This window comes from Hemicordylus capensis, chromosome 5, assembly GCF_027244095.1.
Source record: "Hemicordylus capensis ecotype Gifberg chromosome 5, rHemCap1.1.pri, whole genome shotgun sequence".
Lineage (NCBI taxonomy): Eukaryota > Metazoa > Chordata > Lepidosauria > Squamata > Cordylidae > Hemicordylus > Hemicordylus capensis.
The window spans coordinates 66,397,010-66,408,350 of NC_069661.1; positions in this window are offsets into that span (position 1 = coordinate 66,397,010).

The following is an 11,341-nucleotide window of genomic DNA, read 5'->3' on the forward strand; positions in this document are numbered from 1 at the left end:
AATGATTAATTTATCTTCTGTTTGCAGAGTCACAGTGCTACATCTGAGTTGGAAGATCTAGAATCTGTTGCACAAGGGTTTAAGTTTGTTTTGCTGGAACAATGTTTGCACAATGCCCGCAGACATTAGAGACAGTGGTGGGTGGGTAATCCAACCATATTCCAGGAAATGAATGACCTAAAGTTTGTCTTGTAGAGGTTGAATCAATCATTTATAGAAAGACCACAAAGAGAAAAGCTACACAAACACTGGCAAATGTAAATCCTGTAAATCTGGCTGCTGCTTCCTCCTCCTCCTCCTCCTCCTCCTCTTCTTCTTCTTCTTCTTCTTGCTCTGGTAACATGTGAATGTGGGAGATCAAATGGGGAAGCCAACAATGTGGAAGCCAACAATGATGCCTCATGCCAGCATCACTGTGTCTGCCACGTAACGCTGGAGAAGAAAGAATCACATTGTCAGCTACTTACTTACTAACTAACTAACTAACTATATTTTTATACTGCCCTTCATCCAAAGACCCCAGGGCAATTAACAATAACAACAAGATAAAAACAAGAATAAAACTCCAGTAAGCTCTTCTTGGATTTAAACATACCTGCAGTGATGTGGGAAGTGGCCAGAGGAGACCAGCAGCTGCACTGCTCCTGTACCATAAAAACTGTCTCTTGGGATCGCTGTACTTGAGTTAGTTGCATAGAAACATGTGTCTAGGTAATTTGTGCATGTCAGACACACAGAATCAGTGAACTTGACATCTTGCAAGCTCCATAGAAGCTTGTGACTGCTGCTTGTTATTTATTTTCTACTGTTCTGTGGCCATGCATTTGATGTGCATTTGAGGGCTTCTTCAAGTAACTTATCTTTCTCTTCTTGGAGAACATCTATATCCTATAAGTCGTTCCTTCCTTCTCACGGAACACCTGTATCTAGGAATTTTTACATTATTTCAGTCAACAGTAGAGACCCTCTTCAACATATCCTAACTGAAATAGCACAGTCAGAGATGATAACCTTTTCAATAGGCCCCTCAATATTTTCCTCTTTAGCCATGCTAGTTCTTCCTCCCTATGCCCAATTTGGTGGAATAGAATGTAAACATAGTACCTTCTCAAAATGACAGATATTTTGTATTTCAGGGTGAAACCATCATGACTTTCCCTCTAACAATAAAAACTACAAGCAACCAAATTAGATAGTAGGCTTGTTCTCACGATGATTACTAGGGTAGAAGAAGCCTCCTAACCTAGTTCGAGAGCTATGTGTGCCCTGATTTGGCTATCATGAGGATTCTACAATCAAGGTAGGAGGAAGGGGAAATGCTTGCCTGTGAGTTGGGTATGGAGGTGTGTGGCAGTGGTGAGTCCAGAATTTGTACCGAGCTCCAGAGTGAGGATGGAGGGAAAGCACTCCCCACACATCTGGCCTCCAAATCCAGCTCACAGACGATCATTTTCCTCTCTTCCTACCTTGATTGTAGAATCCTCACAATGGCCACTCAAGAGCGTGCATGGCTTCCGAACTGGGAGGCTTCCTAATAATTATCATGAGAATGAGCCTAGTGATTAGCTGAAACAAATAAATGGGCACTGAAGCATCAAGCAGTGATTTGCATGAATGGGCCATCACAAACACATTCCTATCACCTCAAATCCCACAAGATACAGTGCTTTTCAGTGGAGTCAGTTCACACATTCAGCTTTGAATCATCAAGTGTTGAGCAACCAAATGATGAGAATTCAAATGAGGCACAATATGAAGAACAATATGTAAACTGGTTCAACCAAAGTTTCTGCAGGGGGAGATGGCAGTTCAGTCCCCAAATAGCAAAGCAAAACCAGTTTGGTGAGAAAGCAGCAAAGCAAGAGGTCTTTAGACAGTTCTTTAGCGCTGAAGAACTACAGGATTTATTTCAAGAAAAGGTTACAAACAAATGTTAAAAATCCTAGAGCTTATTTCAGCTGTTGCTCATGGCTGAAGAGAGAGACCAAGACAAACAGCCATCTCTGGAGAGACAAAATGGAGACTAACACTGGAAGAATAAGGAGGGGAGGAGCCTAGCACTTTTATCCATGACCCTTAAAAAAACCCCAGTGGTCACTATGAGACATTGCAGCTGAGAGCTAATGCTGCCGGGGTCTGAGCTCCAACAGTTTCAAGTATGGGTTTTCTCTAATACAGATGAGATTTGAATTTACTCACTTATGGAAGCATTTTTGCTATGAGATTGGTTATATTTTATGTTCTAGATTTCTCATATAATGAAAAAGAAAATATGGAACTTAACTTTAATTTCACTTTAACCTTAACTTCTAATAAAGGGTGATGAGTTTTGTTTATTCAGCTGTAAGTTAATTCACATTTAAGAAAAAAATGTATTTCCTTTAATATCCCTGCCTGGAGTCATCTACTGTATAGTGAGATTTAGGTACAGGAGAACCTCAGTATTTGCAAGTTCCATTCTTCACTAGTACCGTAGATATGGAAACTGCGGATATTGAATAACAGGAGCAATGGAAATCTGGGGGTTAGGTTCCCGGAGGTTGGGAAAATGTAAAAAAAAGGTAAAATGGCCCTAGAAATGTGGAGGGGGAGTGGCCTACCATGCTCCACAGGTCCCAAGCAGTACAGCGATGCCCCCCAAGAGCGAAAAATCAGCCAAATATTGTGGGGGTTTTGTTGGGTTTTTGTTAAAAATGAGCCATAAGATGTCTCCTGATCTCTGCTGAACTCAAAAGGGCAGCAGAAAATGACCTCCAAGTTCATTTCTAGCCACTCCTGACCAGCGGATAAGTGGGTTTAACCCTTTTCAAATCTTTTTCCTCCCGCATATACTGAGTTCAGGTGTCCATCACCTGTACGCGAATATGAGAAACTGTGAGTGCTGGACCCACAATTAACGAGGTCCTCCTGTAATTGGTTTAAATGTAATAAATTAGGATATCAGCTAAAAGCTATAGAACTAATTATAGCTGATAATCCCAGCAGGGATACATTTCTGTGAGATGAGTTTATGAAACTTCCACATTAAGTAAATTAAACAATGCATCTGAAGAGCAGGTCATATGGCCAGTATATATGAGATGTCTTTAAGCCTAGTGGGTACAATGCAGCAAACGTTTGTCTGTTTGTTGATCATTATCTATATACCATCTGATATATGTATCTCTAGAAGGTGTACCTAATACAAAACAATTTTTTAAAAAAAAACAATTTCACAGAATAAAAACAAGTGTGTATGTATTTGGGACTTTTTCGTATAGAAGAAAAGGTTACAGTTGAGGATGGATTCATAGCTCAGCGGTAGAGCATCTGCTTTGCATGCAGATGGTCCCAGGGTCAGTCCTTGGCATCTCCAGGTAAGGCTGGGAAAGACTCCTATCTGAAGCCCTGAAGAGCTGTTGCCAGTCAGAGCAGATACAATCATGAGCTAGACAGTCTGACTTAGTAAAAGGTAGCTTCTTATATTCTATGACTGGAGAGGAAGGACATGATAAGGGGGTATTAAATTATTCATGGTGTAGAGAAAATGAATAAAAAGAAATATTGTTCCCCCTCTGGTAATACTAGGTTACCCGATGAATTTGAAACTGACAGTCCATTTAGGGCAAATGAAAAGAAAGTACTTATCCACACAACATGAAAGAAATTTTCTTTATTTTCTTTCTTTCTTTAACACACTTATATACTGCCCTATATACAATCTCAGGGCAGTTTACAATTCAAACAAACAGCAGCTAAAATCCCAAAATCATATAAAACAGATTTAAATTACTGTAAATAAAACTTTAAAGTGTCATAAACTAAAAGCCAGACAAAACAGGTGTGCTTTCAAAAGTCATTAAAAAGTAACCACACATGGGAATTCTAATTTTATTTGGGACAGTGTTCCAGAGCCTCGGGGCAACTCTCGAGAAGGCCCGGTTTTGGGTTGCCACCAAGTGAGCTGCTGGCAACTGTAACCGGACCTCTCCAGATGATTGTAACAGGCAGCGGGGTTCATGAAGAAGAAATAAATGTATGGGATTCACTACCAGAAAATGTGGTGGCCACTATAGTCCAGTGAATGATTAGCCTTTGACCTAGGAATTTAGAATAAAAAGCTGAAAACTACAGAGTAGGGCAGTATGCTCACATGACTGCTGTGATAAAGAGAGAGCCAGAGTGGTGTAGTGGTTAGAGTGCTGGACTAGGACCGGGGAGACCCAAGTTCAAATCCCCATTCAGCCATGAAAACTAGCTGGGTGACTCTGGGCCAGTCACTTCTCTCTCAGCCTAACCTACTTCACAGGGTTGTTGTGAAAGAGAAACTCAAGTATGTAGTACACTGCTCTGGGCTCCTTGGAGGAAGAGCGGGATATAAATGTAATAATAATAATAATAATTCAGCCATCCCAGGTCCTTGGGAAGGACTCGATGTCTGGATAGAACAAACCAGTCAATAAACAATAAACAATAAACTGTGTAAACAAGAAATAATAAACATACAGAAAAAATCTAGCTTGAGGAATGCTGCTATTTTGCGAAACTGTATATTTCTCTCTGGTTATCTAAAAATACCCATATCCTCAAGGCAGCTAAACTTCAAATTATCTATCTATCTATCTATCTATCTATCTATCTATCTATCTATCTATCTATCTATCTATCCTGCCTGATACAGACATCTCTAAGTGGTGTAAAAACACAAACAATATTAAAACAATATAAAACAATTAAAATTTACAAAACTAATAAACAAGATCACAGATAAAAACATTATACTTAAAAATCTTCAGTTAAAAGCATGAGAAAATAGGTTTTTCCTGAAAACAGACAGAGAAGGAAATACTTGTATTTCAACAGGGAACATATTCCAAAGCCCTGGGGCAGCCACAGATAGGGCCCGGTCCCGAGTTGCCACCAAATGAGCCGACAGCAACTATAACTGGATTTCTCCAGATGATCTTAGTAGGCAATAGGGTTCATGACAAATAAGGCACTCTCTTAAATACCCTGGACCCAAGTTGTTAAGGGTTTTGTAGGTAATAACCTGCACATTGTATTTCGCATGGAAACTTATTAGCAGCTAGTGCAATCCTTTCAAAATTGTTAAGAATTGCAAATTATAATAAAATGTATGTATTTATTTGTGTTATATTGTTTTATCCCAGGCCCCAATGATAGCTCTGTTTATTTGTAAAAGTAGCAGTCTGTGGTACAGCTGAGACAGGCATTATTAATGACAGACAGACATTAGATTAGATATCTAATTATTGATCATCATGGAGTTTCTCCTATGTATTCTTTGCAAACAAAGTGTGCAGAGTACAATACGGGTCAATATTAAAAGAGACGTAGAAACGCTGAGGATATTCAGACAGCTTAGGCGGCTTTGAAAGGAAAATAGAAAATTTCACAAAGCATAGGTCTATTGGTGGTAATTTAGCTATAGAACTTCTATATTTCAAGGCAGATTTAGAATGTGATTGAAGTTCCTGGACAGCAAGAGCGAAAGAGGGCTATTGTCTTCATGTCCAGCTCGTATCCTGGAAGCGCCTGGTTGGCCACTGAAGGTGTGCAATGTTTTTTGGGGTGTTTTTTTTTAAATGTATTAATGAATGGAGACAAACATGAAAGAAGCTCTTTGGGCTTACTTAAGTTGCACAGGAAGCTGCTTTATACTGAATCAGTCCATTGCCCATCTAGCTCAGTATTGCCTACACTGACTGACAGGGTTTCAAAAGGATACTTCCCAACTCTGCCTGGAGATATCCAGGTTTGAACCCATGACCTTCTGCATGCAAAGCAGGCTGACTGAACTATGGTCCTTACCCAGTTGGTTCCAATGTGTTCCGAAATGAATGACCTGGGGACTGAATGGTGCAAGCGGACACAAATGGGGTTCATTTCCCCCCTGAAATGAATTTGTATCCATTTGTATCAATTTGGTTTTTTAATATTTATACAAGCAGTTTTTGCTGCTGCCTGTGTCAGTAGGGACAGAAGCACTACACAGCTGCCTTCTAGTGGTGACCATTTTTTAAAACTCACTCTGTCTCACAATGCTCTACATCCTGGGGCATATGGGTTAAAAAAAAAAAAGGCCCCTGTCAGAAGGTGACTAGGCAGTGGAGCTCCTACCACTGCTAACACAGGCGGTAGCAAAATCTACTTTCAAAAATAAGGCACTTGTTTAAAAAAATGAAAATGAATGAGTAGAAATTAATTAAATCCTTTCAAATCGGTCCAAAATGAACAGAGGAGGGCTCTGAATAGACTCCAAACAAAGAAAATGGGAGTGTGTAAAATGAATGGGTCTCCTAAAACAAAATGTTTAGAGTTCACAACCCTAGTAGGGATGTGTGGAACTGGTTCAAATTGAACTGGCCAGGTTCAACCGGTTTGAGTTTGAACCAGCCCAGACCCTAAAAAGGGGCGCCAGTCTGAGTTCAAGCTGAACCAGGCCTGGTTTGGATCAAACCAGTTTGAGATGCTTGTAAAGGAGAATCTGGTAAGGGCGGGGGGGGGGGGTGGTCCAAGCCATACCAGGCCTGGTTTGGATTGAACCAGTTTGGCCTGATTCAATCAGTTTTGGATGCTTGTAAAGGGAAATCTTGTAAGGATTTCTTTTTACAAGCATCGGGGATCTCTAGGAAGTGAAGAGGTTGGAAAGCGTGGGCATGCGGAGGTTTGAACTGGCCTCCTGCTGGCCCACACTGATGTGGGGAAGTACCAGCCACCACTGGCCCAACGTAGTCGCGGAGCCACCACCACAGGTAAGGTGACCTCCCACTTGCCCTCCTGCCCACCCTTCTCAACCCTGTTTCACTTCCTAGGGATCCCCAGTGCTTGTAAACATGAATCATTACCAGATTCCTCTTTACAAACATCCTGGATTGGGTCAAAATGGGCCGAACCAGTTTGACTTGGTTAAAGAGCGTGAACCGAACTGCCGGCCGGTTCTAACAAACTGGTTTGCAGACTGGCAGTTTGGTTTGAATTCAGTTTGAATTTGAACCAAACTGCCCAGAGTGGTTCTATGCACACCCCTAACCCCTAGTGTAAGGCAGAAAACTGATCTAGCAGGTACTTCTTATGCACTTACGTATTTACATATTATATTGTAAATAAATTATAGGCATCATCCAGCCAAAGTGAAGCACTTTGAAGTATTATTGGTTTCAGAGGCTCATTCTTAAATCTCTACCACTGAAATCAATGGGACTTTAAAATGCTTCATTTTGCTGGACCATCCCTGTTTGGAACTCATACATGTGCACCCAGAAGGGGCTTCTGGATGGACTTAGACAAATTCATGGAAGACAGGTCTATCAGTGGCTACTAGTATGGTGGTTATAGGCCACCTCCAGCCTCAGACGCAAGATGCCTCTAAATACTAGTTGCAGGGGAGCAACAGCAGGAGAGAGGGCATGCACATACCTCCTGCCTGTGGACTTCTCAGAGGCATCTGGTGGGCCGCTCTGTGAAACAGGATGGTGGACTAGATAGGCCTTGGGCCTGATCCAGCAGGGCTTTTCTTATGTTCTTAAGAGTGTTTGGCTAGTTTACGTTAAACTGCTCTGAGCTGAGAGAAAGAGCCCTGAGGCCCCACAGAGGTGGAACACATTATTTGCATGCAAAAAGTCCCAGAATCTTCAGCTAGGAAGAATTTCAGCCTTCAGGTCTGGGAAAGACCTCTCTCTGCCCGAGACCCTGGAGAACTGCTGGCAGTCTAAGAAGACAATACTGAGCAAGATGGATCAATGTTATTTTGACTCAGCTTCATATAATCATGAGTGTTCCTTCTATAAGTAAAAAGTTACAAGAATGGACAGGGCGGGGAACGATAGACATTTGATGTGACTACCAGAGTCAGCTATGATGGTAGCCATATGACCTCAGAACTGTGGTGTACTCTGGTAACCTCTAGGCTTGACTACTGCAATGCGCTCCAAGGGGGGCTGCCTTTGTATGTCATTTGGAAACTTCAGTTGATCCAAAATGCAGCAGCTAGCTTGGTCTCTGGGGTTTCTCGGAGAGACCATATTATGCCTGTTTTAAAACAACTGCTTTGGCTGCCAATAGGTTTCCGGGCAAAATACAAAGTGCTGGTAATTACCTTTAAAGTCCTAAACAGCTTAGAACTGGGTTACCTGAGAAAGCACTTTCCCTCTCTGTTCCCTCTCTGGCTTCTCCAAGATAGGGCTGAGAGAGATCCTGCCTGCAACCTTGGAGAAGCCGCTGCCAGTCTGTGAAGACAATAGTGAGCTAGATAGACCAATGGTCTGACTCAGTATATGGCAGCTTCCTATGTTCCTATGTTCCTATGTTCTGCATGATACCCACTGCACATTAAGGTCATTGAGAGAGGTCCATCTCCGGATGACACCAGTTCGTCTGGTGGAGTCTCCAGAGCAGGCCTTCTCTGTAGTCGCTTCTGGATTGCGCTCCATATGTCTATTCAGGGTTTAACATATTTACCAGCCTTTAAAAGAGCCCATAAGACACATTTTTTAAACCAGGCTTTCAGTAAACTTTGAATGTTTTAAATTGTTGTTTTAACAGTTTGTTTTATTTTGTTTTTATTATATTCATAAAAACATAGCAATAGCAATAGCACTTACATTTATATACCGCTTTATAGCCAAAGCTCTCTAAGCGGTTTACAATGATTTAGCATATTGCCCTCAACATTCTGGGTACTCATTTTACCGACCTCGGAAGGATGGAAGGCTGAGTCAACCTTGAGCCCCTGGTCAGGATCGAACTTGTAACCTTCTGGTTATAGGGCGGCAGTTTTACCACTGCGCCACCAGGGGCTCATAACATAAGAACAGCCCTGCTGAATCAGGCCCAAAGCCTATCCAGCCCACCACCCTGTTTCACAGAGTGGCCCACCAGATGTCTCTGTGAAGCCCACAGGCAAGAGGTGAGGGCATCCGCATGCCCTCTCTCCTGCTGTGGCTCCCCTGCAACTGGTATTGAGGGGCATCATGCCTCTGAGGCTGGAGGTGGCCTACAGCCACCAAATTAGTAGCCATTGATAGACCTGCCCTCCAAGGGTGCAGCTAGGGGAGAGGGGCCTGTCAGAGGGAGGGAGATAAGGAAGAAAGTAGGGAGGAGTTGAGCTGGAGGCCCTGGGTTCTTTGAACCAATCTGGTCAATTATAGCTACCCCTGCTCCGTGCAGGGGCGTAACTACAATTAGGCAGTGGGAGGCCGTTGTCTCAGAGCATCCCGCCGCAAGGAGGGAACCATCTAGTTAGCAGAGACATCCGGCCAGAGGAAGAAGAGGTAAGTGGTGACGGGAGGCCCATTTAAGATTCTTGTCTCAGGGCCCACTCCAACCTAGTTACGCCCCTGGCTCCGTGAATACTCCATGAATTTGTCAAAGCCCCTTTTAAAGCCATCCAAACTAGTGGCCATCACCACATCCCATGGCAAAGAATTCCATAGATTAATTACATGCTTTATGAAAAAGTACTTCCTCTTCCAACCTACAGTTTGTGAACCACCTACAGCCTTTGGAGTCAGGTGGTATATAAATAAAATAATCAAATCAATTCAAATCAGATAATCTGCTATGACTGTGGTGGTGTTCCTTCCAGCTATATTTCAATGAGTTCAGTATTGATTGATTGATTGAATTTTGTTGTTTGGTTGGGGTTTAATGAGTGACTGAGATGCTAATAGAGATGGCAACAGCTGACTGAAAAGTGACGCAGTTTCAAGAACAGCTGTGATCCGCAGGGGTGTAGCAAAGTTGGAATGGACCCTGGGACAAAACGTAAAGATGAGGTCCTGTTCCTCTGCCTTTTTCTTCAGAGAGAAACAAGAGGAAGGAGCAATGTGTCACCCAGCAGAGGCCCAGGGATATTTGTGTTCCCTGCATTCAATTGCAGCTACACCCCTGATTATCTGTTCCTTGAATTTAATAGCAAGAACATCATAAACTGGAAAATAGTTGATTGCATAACTGATACATTGAAGGTCGGATAGTTAAATGTTTCTACATCACAGTTTCTAGTTATAGGAGAGAATAAATATTTAATATACATGACCTGGATCCAAAGAACTATGCAGCTAGTTTTGCATGCTCAAGGAAGATTCACTTTTGTCCATAAGAACCCTCCTGAATCCAATTAAAGGTCTATGGCAGGCTGGCCCTCCTGCAGGTGTTGGCCTACAGCTCCCATAATCCCTGGCTATTGGCCATTGTGGCTGGGGATTATGGAAGTTGTAGTCCAAATCCAGCTGGGTGGGCCAAGTTGAGCAGACCTGGTCTATGGTAGAGACAGAGCAGACCTGGTCTATGGCATTCTGTTTCCCAATGGCCAACCAGAAGCTTCTAGGAATGAGCTGAAGGCAATGCTTCTCTCTTGTTTTTGTTCCTCAGCAACTGGTTTTCAGAGGCGTACTGCCTCTGCTCTTAAGAGGCCCTATGTCACTATCATCTAATAACCACTGATAGGCCTATCAGGGGCATAACTGCCATTAGGCAAGGGGAGGTGGCTGCCTGGGGGCCCCCACGCCTCGAGGGCCCCCCCAGGGGCAAGTCACATGTGAAGTGAGTGTGTCTGTATCAGCGAGGGGCCCAGTTTAAAATTTTGTCTCTGGGCCCACTCCAGCCTCGTTTCGCCCCGAGGCCTATTTTCCATGAATTTGTCTAAGCCCTTTTAAAGAGTCATCTAGGGAATTATAACATATTGTAGCAGTGAATTCTATAAATTATGTATACATTAGAACCAGTGTTGTCTCTAATTTTTTTCATCCATGTGTGGAATGAGTTTTGTTTTGGGCTGCAGTATCAAGGCAGAGTGTGTGCACAAAAATTCACAGTGGGACCTTCCTGATTCAAAGTGAACGGGATCTAAAACTGACTGAGCAGACATTTTAAAAATGTGTGAGTGTGGACATACAAGCGAGCCTTAGAGGGAACAGTAATTAGAACCTACAAACATCACCAGAGGTGTAACTAGGGAAAACGGTGCCCGGGGCAAGCATTGAAGTGGCGCCCCCCCGCCCCCCAACATACTACATTATACTTAGGTTTTTCCTCACAAGCGCCCGCCGCCGCCGCCAAGCCAGGCCACTGACTGGCCGCCAGGCACCAGCAAAGCAATGGGGGGGGCGCAGGCGGCGCGGAAGGGACCGCTCGTGGGGGAGGGGGCACCGATGCACTCCCTTGACTGCTGCAGCGCTGCTGCACTGAGCAGGAAACATTTGTATTAACAAAATTTTTTTAAAAAAAATTAAAAAAATTTTTTTTCATGGCGGCGCCCCCCCACGTGACCAGAAAAGATGGCGCCCGGGGCACGTGCCCCCCCTGCCCCCCCTATAGTTACGCCTCTGAACATCACAAA